This window comes from Scyliorhinus canicula, chromosome 13 (genome assembly GCF_902713615.1).
Source record: "Scyliorhinus canicula chromosome 13, sScyCan1.1, whole genome shotgun sequence".
Taxonomy (NCBI): Eukaryota; Metazoa; Chordata; class Chondrichthyes; order Carcharhiniformes; family Scyliorhinidae; genus Scyliorhinus; species Scyliorhinus canicula.
In genome coordinates this window covers 138283784-138306208 of record NC_052158.1, presented here as the reverse complement: position 1 = coordinate 138306208, position 22425 = coordinate 138283784, and the positions used below count along the sequence as shown (strand labels likewise).

At 48.4% G+C, this 22425-nt stretch overlaps 1 protein-coding gene across 5 annotated transcripts in view; it reads left to right on the top strand.

The window, feature by feature from the left end:
- The first annotated feature begins 401 nt into the window (after nucleotides 1–401).
- Nucleotides 402–22425, top strand: part of LOC119975414 (transcription factor Dp-2-like) — a 225226-nt gene continuing 203202 nt past the window's right edge. For 4 of the 5 annotated variants that reach the window (XM_038815035.1, XM_038815034.1, XM_038815032.1 and 1 more), the window contains exon 1: nucleotides 402–919. The gene's annotated coding sequence lies outside the window, so the exon portion shown is untranslated. Of the gene's footprint in view, nucleotides 920–2053; nucleotides 2124–22425 lie in introns of those variants that run through there. The other variant, XM_038815031.1, reaches the window with a different exon arrangement.

Below are 22425 nucleotides of genomic sequence, written 5' to 3'. Positions count from 1 at the left end.
GTTGCAAAGTTCGGCTGGCATGGGTCTCGAAGGATGGCCGGTTGGTTAAAAATGGGCAAAAAAAGTTTGAAAAACACAGCCCTTGACCCTGCATTGCTCCCTTTTGCCCTTGATCGCTTCCTTTACCCTGGACTGTTCCCTTCACCCCTGGATCGTGCCCTTTGCCCTGGGTTACCCTCGCCTTTTCTCAGCATTGCTGCCTGTGCCCTGTGGATGCCCCGGGTCGGCGCGCGCTTCCTTTGTATCCATTGCGGGCGGGGGGGGGGGGGGGGGAGGGGGCGGGGCCGCACTGTTGCCATTTGTTTACAGCGCAGACCCGCCGGCGGCCAATGGTTGGGGCGCTGCTGTGACGCGCGCGGCGCCTGAGCCAATGGGGAGCGGGAGCGCGCGGCGCGGGGGTGCGCAGCGGGAGCGCGCGGGCTGGCTGGATGTTGTCACATTGTAGAAGATCCCTCATTTTGTGTTTGTTTTATTTTCTCTTCGCTTTAATTCTTGGGCATTTAATTGGCGGGACGCTCGTTTGTTTCTCCCCCCCAAGCCTTTCTTGCTGAAGTAGCTGGCGAACAATCGAAACCTTTTCTGGAAGGAATTCTACCCCCCCCCCCCCCTTTCCTCAATGAGCAAATAACGTGTCGTTAATGCTGGCCAAGATTAGCGATGAGTGCTTTCAAGAAGAAAAGTTTGTTTATTTTTTGACTTCGACGGTTCCCTTTTTGTTTTCCACGCCGCCCCCCTCGCCCTTTGATCGGGAAAGCCCGGGGACTGAGGAGAAGTGGGCAGTGTCCGGCCCGGCTGTTGTCTGAGGGGCTCTGACCTGGTCCCTGGGGAGGGGTTCAGCTCGAGCGGATCTGACAGATTGGGCCAGCTGACGGCCGCTGCTAACTTCTCGCCCAGTTACTGGAGCAGATAAAAAAAGATGGTGAGTGGCTGAGAGGCACTTTATCTTCAGCGGGGAGGCTGGGTGGGGAGGACGTCGCCAGATGAGGGTGCAGCCACAGAGATATTGCCTACACTGTCTTTGCAGGGTTGTGCCCTTCAAAGAAATTGGGAAAATTATTCATCTGCTTCTTGCTTATTCTTTTTTTTAAATGCGATTTTGTCCCCACGACGGTGGTCGAAGGGCAATGCCGGACATGCACATTGCTGCTATAATCTTGATGTTCAACGCCCCATAAAAGTGTCTTTCTCTCCCTTTCACCCCACCCCAGGCTAATAGTTTTCTGAAAAGTAGTGCATTAAATTTCGGATTTTGCTTTCCTGCTTGAGAGGATAGAAATGTCGATCAGATAGTTACAGAAATAACTACTGTAAAAACCAAAATTAGAACTTTGGGTGAGATACTTCAGTTATCCGTTTTTCGAACTTTACTCTTTCATCTTCGGCTGGGTTGGGCCAACATATATTGCCCATGAGAAGGTGGTGGTGAGCTGCCTTCTTGAACTGCTGTAGTCCATTAGGAGTCTGCACGTTCTCCCCGGGTCTGTGTGGGTTTCCTCCGGGTGCTCCGGTTTCCTTCCACAGTCCAAAGATGTGCAGGTTAGGTGGATTAGCCATGATAAATTGTCCTTGGTGTCCAAAAAAGGTTAGGTGGGGTTGTTGGGTTATGGGGATAAGGTGGAGGTGTGTGGTCTTCGACAGGGTTCTCTGTCCAAGGGCCGGTGCAGACTCGATGGGCTGAATGGCTTCCTTCTGCACTGTAAATTCTATGATTCTCTGTGGTGTCGGTACACCCACAGTGATATTAAGGACGGAGTTCCAGGATTTTGACCCAGCAATACAGTTCCACGTCATGATGGTGTGTAGCTTGGGGGGGGGGGGGGGACTTGCAGGTGGTGGTGTTTCCATGCATTAAGGGGGGATGTAATCCAGAGACCCTGGTTAACGCTCTGGGGACTCCAGTTTGAATCCCAAGACAGATGGTGACATTTGAATTCAATAAAAATCTGGAATTCTAATGATGACCATGAAATCATTGTTTGTTGCAAAAACCCACCTGGTTCACTATCCTTCTTTGGCCTTTACCTGATCCATACCTACATATGACTCCAGATACACAGCAATTGGGCCAGCTGACGGCCGCTGCTAACTTCTCGCCCAGTTACTGGAGCAGATAAAAAAAGATGGTGAGTGGCTGAGAGGTTGACCCTTAAATACCCTCTGAAATGGTAGAACAAGCCACTAAATTCAAGGGCAATTAGAGATGGGCAATAAATGCTGACCCAGCCAGTGACACTCACATCCCATGAATGAATAGGTTGTGGTTTTGGAAGGTGCAGTCAAAGGAGCCTTGGTGAATTACTGAATTGCATCTTGTAAATAGTACACACTGCTGCCACTGTGTTGGTGGTGGAAGGAATGAATGTTAAAAGTGGTGAATGGGGTGGCAATCAAGCAGGCTGGTGTCAAACTTCTTGAGTTTGCAGCTGCACCCAGTCAAGCAAGGGGAGAGTATTCCATCACACTTTGGGGAGTCAGGTGGCGCGATACTCGCCGCTAAAGTCCTGCTCTTGTAGCCACATTATTTCTTTGGCTGCTCGAGTTCAGTTTCTGGCCAATGGTAACCCCCAGGATGTTGATCGTGGAGGTTTCAGCAATGGTATTGTCTTTTTTAAAAAAAATAATTTTTATTGGAATTTTTTACAGAAAATATAAAAATATAACAACAAGTATAGCAACAAGCAGTAATATGCAACTAACAGCCCCATAACACCCACAATTCCCCCCATACCGTAACATCACATGTGTCACACTCCCCCCACCCCCCCCCCCCAACAAGAGAACTTAACCATAAATTAAAATTAAATAAATCAAATTTAAATAACATAAGCAAACATAATCAACGTCCCCCCCCCCCCCCCCCCCCCCCACCCCCCCGGGTTGCTGCTGCTACTGTCCCAGTACCCTATCGTTGAGCCAGAAAGTCGAGGAAAGGTTGCCACCGTTTAAAGAACCCTTGCACCGATCCTCTCAGGGCGAATTTAACCTTCTCAATCTTAATGAAACCCGCCATGTCATTGATCCAGGTCTCCACGCTTGGGGGCCTCACGTCCTTCCACTGTAGCAAAATCCTTCGCCGTGCTACTAGGGTCGCAAAGGCCAGCACACCGGCCTCTTTCGCCTCCTGCACTCCCAGCTCTACCCCAACCCCAAAGATCGCGAGTCCCCATCCTGGCTTGACCCTGGATCCCACCACCCTTGACACCGTCCTCGCCACCCCCTTCCAGAACTCCTCCAGTGCCGGGCATGCCCCGAACACCTGACACACCTATCTTCACCCCCAAAGAACCTACTACTCATCCTCGTCCCAGTCATGTGGGCCCTATGCAGCACCTTGAATTGAATGAGGCTAAGCCGCGCACACGAGGAGAAAGAATTTACCCTCTCCAGGGCATCAGCCCATGTCCCGTCTTTGATCTGTTCCCCCAGTTCCCCCTCCCACTTCGTTTTCAGCTCCTCTACTGACGCCTCTTCCACCTCCTGCATAAGCTTGTAGATATCGGATATCTTCCCCTCCCCGACCCAGACCCCCGAGAGCACCCTGTCACTCACCCCCCTCGCGGGGAGCGCAGGGAATCCCTCCACCTGCCGTCTAGCAAATGCCTTTACCTGCAGATATCTAAACATGTTTCCCGGAGGGAGCCCAAATTTCTCCTCCAACTCCCCCAGGCTCGCAAACCTTCCGTCGATAAACAGGTCCCTCAGCTGTCTAACGCCCGCTCTATACCATCCCTGAAATCCCCCATCCATGTTCCCCGGGACGAACCTATGGTTCCCCCTTAACGGAGCCTCCATCGAGCCCCCCACTTCTCCCCTATGTCGCCTCCACTGCCCCCAAATCTTGAGGGTAGCCGCCACCACCGGACTCGTGGTATACCTCGTGGGAGGGAGCGGCCACGGCGCCGTTACCAGGGCAGCAATGGTATTGTCATTGAATGTCATGGAGAGATGGTTAGATCCTCTACTGTTGGATTATTGCCTGGCACTTGTGTGGCACAAATATTAATTGCCACTTGTCACCCCAAGTCTGAATGTTGTCCAGGTGTAGCTGCCATGGATGGCTTCAGTATCTGGAGGAGTCATGACTGGTGGTGAACATTGTGCAATCATCAGTGAACAGCTCCACTAGAGGGAAGGCCATTGATGAAACAGCTGAAGATGTTTGGGTCTAGGATACTAGCCTGAGAAATTCCTCCAATAATGTCCCAGGAATGAGATGATTGATCTCTAATAGCCATAACCATTTTCCATTGTGCCATGTATGGCTCCAACCAGTGAAGAATTTTCTCATTGACTCCAGTTTTGCCAGGGCCCCTTGATGCCATACTTGGTCACCTGTGGCCCTGATGTCAAGGGCAGTCACTCACCTCTGGAGTTCAGCTCTTTTGACCATGATTGAACCAAGACTAGTGAGGTCATGAGCAGAGCGGCCCTCTTGTAGTTTACCTGTGTGTGTAAATTTATGCCTCAAATTGTCCTGCAACATTGGTAATTTATTCTTATCATGAAAACCTTTTCAGCAAAAGCAAAATACTGCGGATGCTCGAAATCTGAATTAAAAAATAGAAAATATTGGAAATACATAGCAGGTGTGGTAGTATTTGTGGAGAGAGAAAGAGAAAGAGTTTGATGACCTTCAGAATCCTTTCTCCAATTTGGTCTACAGTGGAACAAATGTGCTCAGATATTAGTGGTGGCAATAACATTTTGAAATTACATGTTAATATTTCAGTGCAAGCACAGCAGCTCAATGAAATCTGCAGTGCTATATTCAAAGAATTAGACCAGGTGCAGTTGTTGTTTTCCCCTTCTCTTGAAGACAATTAAAAATAGATGCTGCCAAGGTCTGAAACCTCCTTTTTGGTGATGCTCCTTAAAACCTGACTCCTGTAGTGCCAGCTGTGACTCAGTGGCTAGCGCACTCAAACTCTTGAGACCTAAGGCTTTGGGCTCACAGCCCACACCAGGGCTTAAGTACAAAAATGAAGGCTGACACATCAGTGCAATACTGAGGGTGTGCTGCACTGCCTTGTCTCTCAGATGAGGCATTAAACCGATGACCTGTCTGCCTTCTGCGGTGGATGTAAACGATCCCGTGGCAATGTTTTGAAGAGGAGCAGGCGGGTTATTCTTCGTATCCCGACCAATATTTACCCCTCAGTCAACATCATAAAAATCTTACCTGGTCATGATCACGTTGCTGTTTGTGGGAGTTTACTGTACACATATTGGTTTCAGGGTTTCCTACATTCGAACAGAGATTACCTTTCAAAAGGTACTTTATTGGCTGTATAAGTGTTTTGAGACTTCAGATGGTTTTGGAAATTGTATGTCTTCCTTTCTCTTTTGATCAAGACTTTTTTGTCACCTTTTGGCTTCGTGTTTTTATTGACATTCCTCTTGTTTCTTTTTTTAATATAGATTTAAAGTACCCAATTCATTTTGTTTTCCAATGAAGGGATAATTTAGAGTGGCCAATCCACCTACCCTGCATGGGGGTTATGGGGGTGAGACCCACGCAGATATGGGGAGAACGTGCAAACTCCACAAGGACAGTGACCCGGGGCCGGGGGCCAAACCCGGTCCTCAGTATTGTGAGGCAGTCGTACTAACCACTGCACCACCATGCTGCCCTTGGTATGCCTCTTATTAAGCACCTTGGCATGTTTTACTATGTTAAAAGTGTTGCAAAATGCAAGTCGTTTTAAAAAGAATCTGTGTTCCGAAGCCAAGCATTGGACCCTGGTTTCCTTTCCTGTTCTGATTTTCTTACTGTCTCTGCACCTTGTAGGGTATGATTCCCTACAGATGCTGCCAGACTTGCTGAGATTTTCCAGCATTTTTCCTTTTGTTTCCGATTCCAGCATCCGCAGTAATTTGCTTTTATCCATGATTCCATTAATGATGGTTGTGCAACAGATCCCTTCATACCTTCATACCAGGGCAGCACGGTAGCATGGTGGTTAGCATAAATGCTTCACAGCTCCAGGGTCCCAGGTTCGATTCCCGGCTGGGTCACTGTCTGTGCGGAGTCTGCACGTCCTCCCCGTGTGTGCGTGGGTTTCCTCCGGGTGCTCCGGTTTCCTCCCACAGTCCAAAGATGTGCGGGTTAGGTGGATTGGCCATGCTAAATTGCCCGTAGTGTCCTAATAAAGTAAGGTTAGGGGGGGGTTATTGGGTTACGGGTATAGGGTGGTTACGTGGGTTTGAGTAGGGTGATCATGGCTCGGCACAACATCGAGGGCCGAAGGGCCTGTTCTGTGCTGTACTGTTCTATGTTCTATACCTGAAACTTGACCATGTATGCAGGACTGTGGACTGTGCAACATACACACTCATGGCAGATCCCAACTCTGCCTATTATCCAATCCACGTACTACCCGTGAACGCCACTGTGTATTGGCTGGGAACATAGGACAACATAATACTCTCTGGCCCAGGTGCCCTGTGTCCATTTGTAATCAGTTCTCTGACCTAAATGATGTCAGATAACACAGCATAACTCTACAATTGAACATGCGACTAAACATCTCTACCTGTCTCATTTCCGGATTATCTCTAATCTCTCTGAGATAGGGATGGTATTGATGAACAATAAACTTAAAATTCCCTACATGGGTATAATTATAAAATTGAAATAATTGACTCTTCAGAAGTGTTTTAATGTGCTAGCTGTCTTGCAATAGGACACGGACATTGTTATCTTCAATGATATACAGCTTGATGAGTAACTTCCTGTCCTCAATTTTATTCTAAAATTGGATTTTGTTCAAAGCATATACTTACCAACGTTTGTGTGTATGTGTTCCAAAATGTTTTGCTGAGCAAATCCAGCATCCGGAACTAAAATGGCCTCATGAGATTACCTCTCAACACATTTGCAAGCATACAGTAAAGTAACCCATTTCTTTAAAAAAAATAGAATGTGCTACCTTTGTCTGGACCACCTGAGTCTTCGAGAGTGGCGGGTTCAATGGGGAGAGTGTTGTATTAGCATTGTACCAGGTGCTGCTGCCTTGCAAGCAAGTTCAGTCAGGAGATGGGTTGAAACATACAGGTACAGTTATCACAATTAACCCACAGAAATATAGTGAGAAAAGGGAGAATGATCTGGTTCTAAGCTTATCAGGTTTTTATCTGTCAGTTAATCAGGATGGCTGTATTAGTGGTTGTTCTGCAACAAATGGAAATTAAGTCCAGTGAAGGAAAGGCAGTGGATTTACTGGCTGCTTTTTTAGGACGTAGTGAGGTAAAATGTTTTACGCAGGTGTTAGTGGCACAGTCAAGCTTCACACTGTTATTTTCAGTCTAATGTCCATGTCGGTGTGTTATTTGGAACGTAATCCCGAAGTGATAGGACCCAATGAAAGAGATCCACATTATGATGGCAGTAAAGCAAATGAGTCCATAAGGCCATCCCTGTTATTGCTGTTACTGTACAATTCAGTGTTGTGAAGGAAGTGCTTAATTTGGCTGATGTCACTTGTTCCAAAAGGCGAGGAGCATAGAAACGGAGGTTGATTAAAGGCAAGCCTTCGAAGGATAGAAATAAATGTGAAAATTTAGTCAGAGATCCCCTAATGACATTTTTCGTGGTGAATATACACTTTGGAATAAAGCCATGGGATGTTTGCCTGACAATAGGAGGCAAAACCAAGCTTATCTCTCGTACTCTGTGCCGCTGACCCGACATTTAATGATTAGCCTTAAAGAAAGTTGGCATAGTTAGTACCCTGGAAGTTTGAAAGCATAGGTGCAGCTTATTGATTGTTGGTAGGTAGACTGGCAAATGTACTCCTGGCTACTGTTCTTCAAGCATTAATAAACTGAATGGTTACTTTGGTTTTGCCCAATTGGTAACTAGCTGCATATTAGCAATTGCGGCTTAATAATTTTTAAATAATCTTTATTGTGACAAATAGGCTTGCATTAACACTCCAATGAAGTTACTGTGAAAAGCCCCTAGTCGCCACATTCCGGCGCCTGTTCAAGGTACACGGAGTGTTCAGAATGTTCAAATTACCTAACAGCTCATCTTTCGGTACTGGTTATGGCAGTGCTTATGAACCATGGGATGTTACAGTCCCAGCACATGGTAATTTTTTTCACGAGCTAGATCAGGGGTGGGCAAACTTTTCCGTGCAAGGGCCACATTCAGAAATTCACAATTCACAAAGGGCCGCATAGTATATTAAGTAAAATAATTACTTCACCCGGCTATGATTCTGGGCGCCTCATATAGAACATAGAACAGTACAGCACAGAACAGGCCCTTCGGCCCTCGACGTTGTGCCGAGCAATGATCACCCTACTCAAGTCAACGTATCCACCCTATACCAGTAAGTAACCCAACAGCCCCCCCATTAACCTTAAAAAAAAATTAAAAAAAAAAAAAAAAAGTTTTTAAGAAAAATTTTTTTTTTTTTTTTAAATGACTTGGTGGGCCGCAGAAATACCTTTGGCGGGCCGCATGCGGCCCGCGGGCCGTAGTTTGCCCACCCCTGAGCTAGATGCTGAAACAAAACCTTCACCGATTAACTTATTAACTGTTGGATTATGTTTGGAAGAATGCGCTCTGGTCACATTAATTCATACGTCTGTTATCAAATGAAGTGTAATCCTCCTCCGAAACTATTGGCTCTGGATTCAGCTTTTTGAACTTCGGTTTAGGTCAGCCGCAATTCAGCAGCTGGGTTTGTGCAGGCTTGACTAACCTACCCACAGGATGCAGTAACAAGTAGGAAGACCTATGCTTTTGCAGTCAGAATATACATTCGGACTGATGTACGATAATGTCACATTTGACACTTGAAGTGTCGCCTTTCCTGGATTAAATGGCGGTGATTTCTGGATGCCTTTAGCTCCTCAACTGATCCATGTAGCAAGTGAGGTCAGCCAGGGCATTGCAGGCAAGAGTAACTGCATTTATATAGCGTTTTTAAAATGGTGTTAGTGTGGGTTTATTATTGTTCCCCCATTTCCTTGGATTGCCACCTTGCCATGATGGAGAGGCTTGACTGCTCCTTTGATCTCGAGAGCAATACTGCCAGGAGTCATAAACCCCTAGCAGGGTCACCCATGACGGTAAGGTCAGAGGGAAGGAATCAGACAAAGCGCATTCCAAAACGAGTCCTCATCGGCGGATCAGGCGAGAGATACTTGTATGTTACCAATGGCTGCGATGGCGGATGATAGCTCCAGCAGTAGGGAGATCCTCAGTGCCAAGGTTCCCTTGCCACTGGAACTGGATCGACCCTCTGTCAAGGACCGTGTATATGTCTGCTGATGTGAAACAGCATACTCTTAAAAGATGTCCCGCACCTACCTGGAGGAACCCCCCCCACACACACACACACACACACACACACACACAGAGTAAAGTCCTGCATTGATTGTCGAGAGATGACGGGGACAGGACTGAGATCTAGAAGTCTCTAGCTTAGAACTGGCATGTAGGCAGTGGAGTTTGATTCAGTCATCTCACTCTTGGAATAGGTACAGGAGAACATTCTGGCAGCTTTCTTCACAACTGAGCAGCCCTCTTCAGGACTCACTCTGCCCACCCCGCATGGGGAAAGGGCTAGAAAAGATGCCTTAAAAATAGTTTGACTTCCGGTGGCGGCTATGAAGGAGTAGGTCACACATTTGGTGGCTCCCGCTCGGGTTGGACCTTTGGACCTTTACCCCCGATTTGTTACTAGACTTGAGTTGGAAAATTGATGGTAGAGGCAATTGTTGATTGGATTCCCACATTGGTGCATGGAGAGGCGGATGAGAAGTGCTCACAAGGAAGAAACAGACGGACAGAGAAGGCTTGGGCTGAAGTTTCAGCAGTGGGAAAGCATGGAGGATGATCAGAGTCCTGGCATGTTGTCCCAGCGGTCAACGGAGCAGCTGATGCAATTTATCCAGGAGGGCTTCGCCAAGCAGAAGCAGGAATGCTTTGACCCAATTAAAGAATCAATTGCGCGGCTGGAGCTCAGATTGGATGCCCAAGATCGGGCGATCTAGAAAGCAGAGAAGGCGCTGGCTGAGCAGGAGAAACATCAAACTGCAGTGGAGTTGGAGTTGGGGATGCTGAGAGACCAGCAGAAAAGGCTCCTGGAGAAGGTGGAGGACCGAGACAATAGATCCCGCCGGCAGAACCTGAGAATCGTCGGTCTCCCGGAGGGGTCCAAAGGAGCGGACCCTGGGGCACACATAGCGGGCATGTTTGAGAAGCTGCTGGGGGATGGGGCATTCTCCCGAACCTTGGAGGTGGACAGGGCTCACAGAGCGCTCACGAGGAAGCCGCGTGTGGGGGACCCCCGAGGGCAATGGTGGTGAGATTCCACAGGTACTTGGACAAGGAGCGTATTTTCCAGTGGGCCAGGCAGACATGGAGTAGTAAATGGAAAAACAGTATCATTTATCAGGACCTGAGTGCAGAGGTGGTCAGGAGGAGAGCGGGGTTCAATCAGATAAAGTCGACCCTTTTTTAAGAAAAAGGTGAAGTTTGGACTGCTGTATCTGGCCCTTCTCTGGGTCATGTATGAGGAGCAACATTTTTATTTTTAAGCGATGGACTTCGCAAAAAGGAAAGGACTAGTGGCGGACTGAGGACGTTGAACTTTGCAGCAACGTTCACATTAAAAAAGTTTCTTGGTTTTTGTTTTTCAGACATTATTTGTAATGCCTTCTATATTGATTTGAGGCCAGTTGCAGAGCTAAGTGAGTTAAGGTTTACATTTGCACTGATGGGGGTGGAGGTGCGTTTGTTAGGTGCTGGATCTTCTGTTTGATCTTTGTTTATCGGTTTTTTTCTGGGGCAATTAATTGTGTTGGGACTGGTTTTTCGTTTGAGTATGTGTGTATGAGCAGGGGGGAGGGTGGGGAGGGAAAAATATGTGGGAGAATGTCTGGCGCCATGGGCGGCGGGTCACCAAGCTAGCTGGGCGGGCTAGCTCACGGAAGCGCAGTGGGGGGTGAGCAGATGTTATGCTTGCTGAAGGGGTTGGCTTACATTGTGCTGTTACTAGGGGGGGAGGATGTTCTGTTGACGAGGGAGGGATTGTTGCTGAGGGAGAGAAAGGAGGTCGGGGGCGTAGGCTGCCTGGGGGCAGGCGGGTGGAGGCATGGGGCGCTGGAGACTGGCCCAAGAAAGGTGATGGCTGATCGGCGAAGGGGAGGGTGATGAGCCCCCCAACTAGGCTGATCACCTGGATTGTAAGAAGACTAAATGGGCTGGTTAAGAGGGAACCCTTGTTCACGCATCTGAGGGGACTGAAGGTGGATGTGGTAATGCTACAGGAGACGCACCTTAGAGTAACTGATCAGACACTGGGTATTCGGCGACCACAATCTCAGATCATGCCCCGCACTGGGATGACCTACAGGTTAGCAAGGAGAGTAACCAGTGGAGGTTGGACATGGGACTTTTAGCTGACAAAGAGGTGTGCGGGGGGCTGAGGAAATGTATTCAGAATTACTTGGAAGTCAACGACACGGGTGAAGTTTCGGCAGCTGTGGTCTGGGGGTCATTGAAGGTGGTGGTTAGAGGGGAGCTGATCTCGATACGGGCCCACAGGGAGAAGGTAGACAGAGCCGAGACGGACCAACTGATAAAGGAGATATTGCATGCCGACAGGAGGTATGCGGAGACCCCAGAGGCAGGACTTTTAAGGGAACGATGGAGGCTACAGGCGGTGTTTGGCTTGTTAACTACAGGGAGGGCAGTAGAGCAGCTGAGGAAGGCGAGGGGGGGCGATCTATGAGCATGTGGCGAAGGCCAGCTGAATGCTTGCACAGCAGCTTAGAAAGACGGAGGCAGCCAGGGAGATAGGGAAAGTAAAGAATGGGGACGGGAGCCTGGTTGGAGACTCAGCAGGGGGTGAATAAGGCGTTCAAGAAGTTTTATAGTAGGCTGTATGGGTTGGAACCCCCAGCGGGGCCGGAGGAGATGAGGCACTTCTTAGGGGGGCTGAATGTCCCGAAGGTGGATGGGGGGTTTGTAGAAGGGTTGGGGGCCCCGATCGGGTTGGAAGAGATAGCGGAGGGTCTGAAGGCTATGCAGTCGGGTAAAGCCCCGGGGCCGGACGGGTACCCAGTGGAGTTCTATAAAAAGTTCTGAGATATTGGGGCCGCTTTTGATGAAAACATTCAATGAGGCAAGGGAGCGTGGGGTGCTTCCCCCGACGATGTCACAGGCCACAATATCATTGATCCTGAAGCGGGGCAAGGATCCGGAGCTGTGTGGGTCCTTTAGGCCGATATCTCTATTGAATGTGGACGCCAAATTGCTGGCCAAAATCTTATCCTCTAGGATTGAGGATTGTGTTCCGGACGTTATTGGGGAGGACCAGACAGGGTTTGTTAAGGGTAGGCAGTTGGTGGCCAATGTAAGAGGCTGTTAAATGTGATCATGATGCCCCTGGGAGGTAGGGAGGTGGAGGTAGTGGTCGCAATGGATGCAGAGAAGGCTTTTGATCTGGTAGAATGGGAATATCTGTGGGAGGTACTGGGACGGTTCGGATTTGAGCGGGGCTTTATTGACTGGGTCAGGTTGGTGTATCATGCTCCTGTGGCGAGCGTACGGACGAATAGGGCGACATCGGAGTATTTTAGGCTGCATCGGGGCACGAGACAGGGATGCCCCTCTCCCCACTGTTGTTCGCGTTAGCTATAGAGCCGTTGGCAATTGCGCTGGATGCCTCAAGGGGCTGGTCCGGGGGGGGGGGGGGAGTGGAACACAGAGTCTTGCTTTACGCAGACGACCTGCTCCTGTATGTATCGGACCCACTGGAGGGGATGGAAGAAATTGAGGATTCTGGGGGAATAGGGCCGGTTTTCAGGGTATAAACTAAATATGGGGAAAAGTGAGATATTTGCGGTCCAGGCAAGGGGGCAGGAGAGGCGACTGGAGGAGCTGCCGTTTAGAGTGGTAGGGGAGAAGCTTTAGGTATCTAGGCATCCAAGTGGCGCGGGAACGGGAATGGCTGCACAAACGTAATCTGGCCCGACTAGTAGACCAAATGAGGGATGATTTTCGGAGATGGGAAGCGCTCCCGTTGTCACTAGCTGGGAGGGTGCAGACAGTGAAAATGACGGTCCTCCCGAGATTCCTGTTTGTGTTTCAGTGTCTCTCCATCTTTATTCCGCGGTCCTTTATTAAACTGGTCAATAAGGTAATCACTGGCTTTGTATGGGCGGGCAAGACCCTGCGAGTTTAAAAAGCGGATGCTTGAGCGGACCCGGCTGGTGGGCGGGCTGGCGCTGCCAAAGTTCAGTAATTACTATTGGGCGGCGAATATAGCCATGATCAGGAAGTGGGTGGTGGAGGAGGGGTAGGCATGGGAGCGTATGGAGGTGGCTTCATGTAAGGGCACCAGCTTGGGGGCATTGACAACAATGCCTCTGCCGTTCCCGCCTGCACGGTACCCCACCAGCCCTGTGGTGGTGGTGGCTCCGAGGGTCTTGGGGCAATGGAGGAGGCATGTGGGAGCGGAGGGAGCATCGGTCTGGTCTCCAATCTGTAATAATCACCAGCTTTCCGCGGGAAGGATGGATGGAGGGTTTTGGAGATGGCAGCGAGCAGGGATTGAGAGGATGGGGGATATGATTATAGAGGGTAACTTTCCTAGTCTGAGGGAGCTGGAGGAGAAATTTGGTTTGGATAGGGGAAACACATTTAGGTACCTGCAGATGCGGGACTTCCTACACAGGCAGGTTTCAACCGTCCCACTCCTATCACCAAGGGGATACAGGACAGGGTAGTTTCTAGAGTGTGGGTGGGAGAAGGGAGGGTCTCTGACATTTACAAGGAACTCATGGGGTCAGAGGAGACACAAACTGAGGAACTGAAGCGCAAGTGGGAAGAGGAGTTGGGAGGAGAGATAGAGGATGGTCTCTGGGCAGACGCATTGAGTAGCGTCACGCGTGCACAACATGGGCCAGGCTGAGCCTGATACAATTCAAGTTCGTTCGCTGGGCTCACATGACAGTGTCCCGGATGAGCAGGTTCTTTGGGGTAGAAGATAGGTGCGCAAGGTGTGCGGGAGGGCCAGTGAACCATGTCCACATGTTCTGGGCATGCTCAAAGCTTAGGGGATTTTGACAGGGGTTTGCGGATGTCATGTCCATGGTGTTAAAAACAAGGGTGGCACCGAGTCCAGAGGTGGCGATTTCCGGAGTGCCGGAAGATCCAAGAATCTAGTAGCCTGGAGACAGATATTATTAGCTTGGAGGGATTTAGTTTAGACTAGGGGTAGTGGGTTAGTAAAGGTGGGACCTGGAAGGGAGGAAGACGGCTTTTGCACTGTTTACAAATTCATGTACATTGTTTATTTTGTTGTTCTTCTAAAACCATAAAGACCTCAAATAAAATGTTTATAAAAAAAAAAATAGTCTGTTCCATCCACAGCCTGGCTGGAAAACTGCATCCAGCAGCTCATCGACCTGTGGTCAGAAAACCAAAGTTAAACTCTATTTCGGTACCTGGAATGTGTGAACCATAATGAGCAAAACAATCGACCAGAATGAAGAACTACCCTTGTTACCCGTGAACTTGGATACTTTTCAACATTGGCGTCGCTGCCCTGCAAGAGACCCGAAGAGCAAGTGAAGAAGGGCAGCGGAAGGAAGAGGGCGATGGTTATTCCTTCTTCTGGAGAGGAAAATCTGAGAATCAGTCCACGACATATGGAATTGGATTCACCATCAAGAACAAACTTGTCAACCGACTTGAGTTACCTGTCGGCATCCTTCAACAATGTCTTCACCAAAATCTCCAAAGTGTCCATTCTAATGGAGTGGAGGAAAACTGGAAAGAGCTGAAGACATCCATCATCTCAAGCTGTGAAGAAACTATTGGCTACAAGACCAGGAAACACTAAGACTGGTTTGACGAAAATTACCAGACCATCCAAGACCTCATCGACAAGAACAGGAAAGCTCCACGCCTGGCAAAACAATGTAACTAGCAAAGCAAAGAAAAGAGTTGATCAATGAACAAAGGTAGAGGCACAAAGAAGAACTAGGGAAATCAAGAACCAATGGTGGACTGAGGAAGCAAAGGAGCTGCAACTCCTCACCGATGAACAGGAGACCTGGGACTTCTTCAGTGCCACCAAGGCAATATATGGACCCAACACACCCAAGCCTCAAACTGATATGGAGTAAGGACAGAACCCTCTTCACAGACAGAGAAAAATTCTGTCTTCAATGGAGAGAACACTTCAAAGAACTCCTAAACCATGCTGCAATCCAGGGGCTGGTTTAGCTCACTGGGCTAAATCGCTGGCTTTTAAAGCAGACCAAGCAGGCCAGCAGCACGGTTCGATTCCCATACCAGCCTCCACGGACAGGCGCCGGAATGTGGCGACTAGGGGCTTTTCACAGTAACTTCATTGAAGCCTACTCGTGCCAATAAGCGATTTTCATTTTCATTTCATTTTTCAATCATAGATGAGGGCATATTTGAGGAAATCGCTCAACTCCCAATCAAAGATATCTTGGACTCCCACCAAGCATGGGCGATGTCGAAGCCGCCATTAACACGTGAAGAATGGAAAGGGTGAGGGCGGCACAGTGGGGTAGCACCGCTGCCATACGTCTCCTAGGACATGTGGACGTAGTGTGGATTGGCCACACTAAATTGTCCATTAATTGGGGGAAAAAAACAAATTTGGTACTCTCTCAACTTTATTTTTTTTAAAAGAATGGAACAGATGCAGCAGCGAATGGGATTCTAGCAGAGATTTTCAAACGTGGAGGAGAAAAGATCACCCGTCACCTCCATCAGCTGTTCCTGTAAATCAGGGACAGAGAGGAAATTCCAGCTGGCCTCAGGGATGCTGTTATCGACACCATCTTCAAAGCAGACTGTTGGAACTGCTGAGGAATCTTCCTCCTCCTTTCATTTTCTACCTGTCCTCCAAGGCAACTAGCAGTGGCTTTCAGAGGTGTTGTCACAGTTCAGAAAGTGACGTGGGACCAAAGGATGCAGCTGATTGGGGAGGAAGTCCTGGCGGGTACTTTCCAAACGATACAAATCTCTTTTTTAATCTTGTACGTCATTGCAAGGGTAGGAACTCAGTTGATTTATTTTTTAAATATAAAAGTCTTCTGAGGTTTTAAATTGAAAGGGTTTATTCATGGCAGGAGAACTCAAAGTTGGGTTATGCTCCTGCTTTATGTGGGTAGCCAGGCACATTTCCAGTCCCTGGGACCAGTATGTGTGCAGGAAATGTGTGCAGCTGCTGCTCCTCGAAGCTTGGGTTTCAGAGCTGGAACGGCGGCTGGGGACGCTGTGGAGCATCCGCGGCTCTGAGAGCATCGTGGATAGCACGTTTAGAGAGGTGGTCACACCGCAGCAGAAGGGACTTGCGGAAGGAAGGGAATGGGTGACCAGGCAGTCCAAGAGAAACTTGCTTCACTCGAGGTGTCTGTGTCTACGTATTTACATTGTGTATTTATCTTATGATATATGAATTCCGGTGGTGGCGGGCAGGAGGCAGCCGCACATTCGAGGGCTCCCGCTCGGGAATGGCATTTTCGGGGTCTAACTCCCGGTCCCAGGGGTAACAGAGGTGGCAAAAGCAGGGAGAAGGCACAGTGAAGGGCGATGTCGAGAACAAGTAAAAAAAACGGCCGTGAGAAAAGCAGCTGAAAGTCCGTCAGGGAGTGGAAAGGTCACCGTGAGGATGGCAAGAAAAATGGAGGCTGGGGCACCAGGCGAGGCCGCATTGCCCACGGCTGAAGAAATGACTAAGGTGAGGGCCACGAAACTCGAAAGGCAGTTCACAAAACACATGGAGACGATGGGGAAGGAGATGGGGGCGGTATTGAAAGTGCTGCTGGAGGAGGCGATTGCCCCGGTGAGGGCGGCGGTATTGAGCGTAGTGGCGGAGGTACGGGAGCAAGGTGAGGCGCTGAAGGAAGTGGAAAAGACATTATCGCAGCACAGTGATCAACTTACCTCGATGGAGAAGGGGATGCAGAAGGTGATAGAGATCAACAAGGGTCTGCGAGCCAAAATGAGCGACTTGGAAAACAGATCCAGGAGACAGAATCTGAGGATTGTGGGTCTTCCCGAAGGAGTGGAAGGCCCGAGGCCGACTGAGTATTTTGCCACGATGTTGGCAAAGCTATTGGGGGAGGATGATGATCCCTCCCGATATAAACTGGATCAGGCTCATCGGTCGTAGAGGCCTGTACCAAAGGAGAGTGAACTGCCAAGGGTAGTGACTCTGTGTTTTTGTAGGTACAGTGTGAAGGAGAAGGTCCTGTGCTGGGCAAAGCAGAAGCGGGTGGTGCAGTGGGCTGGAGCTGGTATACGCATGTACCAGGACTTTACGATGGAGCTGGCGAGGAGGCGGGCTGCCTTCAGCCGGGTGAAGAAGGCACTGTACATCAGTAAGGTGCGGTGCGGCATAGTATACCCAGCTAAGTTGAGGGTGACCTACAAATCCAAGGACTTTTATTTTGGGACGGCGGAAGCAGTGGAGGAGTTTGCGAAGGCAGAAGGACCGTGGCTGAATTGAGAAGTGGTCATGAACTGATGTAGCCTCATGTAGCTGTTCACTGCAGCGGGTGTATGTGCTAAATGAGCCAACGTTGTATATACTTGGACAAGGGAAGAGAGGGGACTTTCACTTGCAATGATGGTTCTTTGGAGCTTGGGTGTGTATGCGGGGTTTATGTGCTAAAGGGGATTTCTTGGTTTTCCTGGGGCTGGGCAAGGGGGAAAGAGACCCGGGCAGGGGCTTCCACGCTGGCCGGTTTAAGCCAGCCAGTGAACGGGAGTGAGGTGGGGGGAGGGGCTGCGGCCATCGGAGCCTGGCAGAACAGGGTCCGATGGGTCTAGCTGGGGTGGAAAGATGGGGGGGAAGGAACAGAGGTTGGGTGGAGGATTTTTGTAAGAGGAAGTGGAGGGGAGGGGAGGGGTCAGGGAGCGGGGGGTTTCAGCTACAGTACTCTTTTGGGGATTGGATGGCATTGAATGTTGGGGGAGGGGGGGTGGGAGGGACTCTATAGGTTAATGGTGACCGTAGGCGATTCCTAATTCCTTTCTCTTTTATTTCTCCTTTGTTTGTCCCACCGTGGGAGGCTTTGTTCTAGTAGTTGATGTTTATATTGCCAGGTGGGTCGTTACTTGGGGTGGTGGGAGAATGGGATCATTGTTGTTGATAAGGGGATTGAATTTGTATTTGTTACCATTTACTGCTTGTGGGTGGGGTGTAAATTCTGGAGAAAAGGTGAAAATGGAGAATAAAAATATTTTACGAAAAATCTTATGTCATATATATTTCCTGTATGGAGCGATCTGCCTGGACTGTATGCAGAACAATACGTTTCACTGTACCTCGGTACACGTGACAATAAATTTAAATTAAATAAATTAAATCAAACAGGCAGGTCGTTGAGGAGTCCCCTGAGATCCTGCTTGCAAATTGGTATTCCATTTTGGAGGCTGTTGAGGGCACTGACTCCCCCAGGGAGTGCAGACATAGCCAAGCTCTGGCACCACAAGCAGCCTGACTGTACAGGAATGGGAGGGGGGGGGGGGGGGAAGAGCAACAGTAATGGAGGATTCTGTAGTCAGGGGAACAGATAGGTGCTACTGTGGCCGCCAACGTGACTCCGGGATGATGAGTTGCCTCCCTGGTGCCAGGATTCGGGATGCCACTGAATGGTTGCAGTGGCATCCTGCAGGGGCAGAGTATTAGTCAGAGGTGATGGTACATGTTGGCGCCAATGACGTAGGTAGAAAGAGAGATGTGGGCTTGTATCAAGAATTCAGGGAGCTAGTCAGGAGCCTAATAAGCAGGATCTCTCGGGTTGTAATCTCTGGATTACTCCCCGTGCCAAATGCTAGCGAGTACAGAAATGGGAGAATAACACAGATGAATGTGTGTCATGGAGTCATACATGTTTACAGCATGGAAACAGGCCCTTCGGCCCAGCTGGTCCATGCCTCCCAGTTTCTGTCACTAAGCTGGTCCCACTTGCCTGCATTTGGCCCATATCCCTCTACACCTACCCTGCCCATGTAACTATCTAACTACTTTTTAAAGGATAAAATTGTACCCACCTCTACCACTGTCTCTGGCAGCCCGTTCCAGATGCTCACCACCCTCTATGTGAAGAAATTTCCCTCGAGTCTCTTTTGTAAGTCTCTCTCTCCTCTTGCCTTAAACCTTTGCCCTCTAGTTCTAGACACCTCTACCTTTGGGAAAAGGTGTTGACTACCTTATTGATGTTCCTCATTGTTTTATAGACCTCTATAAGATCACCCATAAGGCTCCCAAGCTCCAAGGAAAAAAGTCCCAGCCTATCCAGCCTCTCCTTATAGCTCAGACCATCAAGTCCTGGTAGCATCCTCGTAAATCTGTTCTGCACTCTTTCTAGTTTAACAATATCCTTCCTATAATAGGGTGACCAGAACTGAACACAATATTCCATGTGTGGTCTTACCAATGTCTTGTACAACTTCAATAAGACGTCCCAACTCTCGTATTCAATATTCTGACCAATAAAACCTGGCATGCTGAATGCCTTCTTCACCACCAGGATGTGAGCAGGACTTGATGATCTGAGTTATAAGGAGAGGCTGGATAGGCTGAGACCTTTTTCCCTGGAGCGTAGGAGGCCCAGGGGTGAACTTGTAGCAGTCTATAAAATAATGAGGAGAATAGATAATGTAGATAATCGACCTCTTTTCCCAAAGGTAGAGGAGTCTAGAACTAGAGGGCATAGGTTTAAAGCGAGAGGGGAGAGATACAAAAGAGACCAGAGGGAAATTTCTTCACACAGAGGGTGGTGAGCATCTGGAACGGGCTGTGGTAGAGGTGGGTACAATTTTGTCTTTTAAAAAGTAGTTAGACAGTTACATGGGCAGGGTGAGTAGAGAGGGATATGGGCCAGATGCAGGCAAGTGGGACCAGCGTCGTGATAGAAACTAGGCGGCATGGACAAGCTGGGCCGAAGAGCCTGTTTCCATGCTGTAAACATCTATGACTGTATGACACTCAGCTCAAGAAAGGCTCACAAACAAGAGGACTACAAATGAACCCCTCAAAGACGCCTTGGCCTACCTCAAAAAATGCAGCATAGACATCAACACTTGGGAGATCCCTGCTCAGAAGAGACCTAATTGGAAGAACTTCCTGATTGAAGGGACATAATTCTTTGAGGACACCCAACAGGGAAAAAGAGCCTGAGAAAGGAATACTGGCGATCAAGAGTCTAGGACCCAGCTCCCGGAAACACCTGTCAAATGTGCGGCCGAAGATGGGGCTCTCGGATCGGGCTCATCAGCCACGCAAGGACCCACAAAACCCATGACCAGTGACACAGAGTTTCTTTGGTGGACAATCATACTCGCTAGCGATAGATCGCCGAAGAAGCAGATTAACACTCGCTCCATGTGAAAATGTGGGTTCCAGCCCTCCTATGGATTCGAATCAATGATCTAATCTGGTACTTCAATGCGGAACTTGAAGTAGTTCTTTCGGAGGTGCCATCTTTAGGTTGAGCTGTTAACGCCAATTTGCCAGTTTGAAGAAGCTCTGAGAGCTCGGCTGTGTTGGGGCCCAACACAATTGCCATGTGAGAGTACCTTTAAGAAATGGATGTTTCAGCAATGTACCTTTAAGAAAATAGTGATGTCAGAGAGTGGGTGGAGCTGAGCTCACTTCTGCTTTTTTGGGAGTTTTTAGTTTCAGTTTGAAGAAAGCTTGGGTGTGGCTGTGAGCTGCATTGCTGGTGATCTCTGCCATGAAGGACTATCTCTGAATCCTTTGGTGAAATCGGAATTGTAAAAAGGTCTCAGTATTGAATATAAATCTAATGTGCTTCAGTTTGAAGGATTTGTTAAGTCTTTTGGATGTGTAAAGGAACAGTTTGCAGGATTGGGTAGTGTTGTATTATTTTCGGGGTTATCTTTGAAGTAAGGGGTGTTAAGAGATCCAATGTTTATTTAAAAGGTTAATTTAAGTTCATGGAATAAACATTGTTTTGTTTTAAAAACCACGTGTCCATAATTGTAATGCTACACCTGGGGAACAAGCCGTGTGCTTCAAAAGCAACAATCCATTAAAGGTGGGGATTGGTTGAACTCCATGATACATTTTGGGGTTCTGAAAACACCTCTCCTATAACACAATCTTCTGTAATCAGCAACACGACAAGCAGATGGTCTGGTCATCCATTCACGTGCAGTGTGTGGGACTTTACTATGTGCAAAGTAGTTACTACATTTACCTACAGCTCTTTGGGATGCCCCAAAATTCTGCTGATCTCACATCACTAAGCCACATGAATTCAAGTTTGTTCATTTGGAAATGCACCTCCGGTATTTCATAACCATGGGCTGGTAGGAGGGGGCAGATTATAGGAGGTGAGAAAAAGTACAGTCAAAGAGGTAGACATTAGACAGCCTACTGAAAGGTGAGAAGAAGTGGAATGAAGTAAAGAAGTTTGGAAAGAAAGTTCACAAGTATCGGTGGAGTGAAATGCGATGAGGTCGGAATCAGGAACATGGAGCGCGTATGATCACTTAATGCTGGCAAGTGGCTTCGCAATTGAGGTGGGATGAAGCCGTCAGTAGAGTTGTAAACGAAGAATAAGATTTTAAATGTTAAGCAACAGAGATCTGGGAGAAAATGAGGCAGGTGAAGGCAGGAGTGGTGGGGAATAAAATCTATTGTGAGTAGAATGTGTATATATATATAATATTTATTATTGTCACAAGTAGGCTTACATTAACACTGCAATGAAGTTAATGTGAAAAGCCGCTAGTCACCACATTCCGCTCCTGCTCGGGTTCACAGAGGGAGAATTCAGAATGTCCAAATTACCGAACAAGCATGTCTTTTGAAACTTGTGGGAGGAAACCGGAGCACCCAGAAGACACCCACGCAGACACGGGGAGGACACGCAGACTCTGCACAGACAGTGACCCAAGCCGGGAATCGAACCCGGGTCTCTGGCGCTGTGAAGCAACAGTGCTGGCCACTGCTACCATGCCGCCCATGTGAGCAGCAAGGTGCTGAAAAACGAGGAGCGGGTTGGAGACATGAAGCCAGCAAATGACCAACATTTGGCTAATTGAGTATCAGTCAGTTTGAGGTAGAGTTGCAAGTGAAGATCAGTGGAATTGGTGTTGGATATGATTTAAAGCTTGGCTTAGAGTCACTTAGCACAGCGTGGTTGTGCATGTTCCGCTTCAGTACGAGGCATAAACTCTGAATCTCTGGTGCAGATTATATGGTGAGAGCGGAATAGAGTAGATGTGATTTGCTGCCAAGTTTAAATGTTGTTCCAACTCTTCCAATATTGAGGAGGCAGTGAAGAATGGTAATGTTAGAGTCTGTGTGATGGTAGTGAACCGGAACTTAGTGTTTTCAACATATGAAAAGAAACTGATCCCATGTCTTCAGATGATCCTGA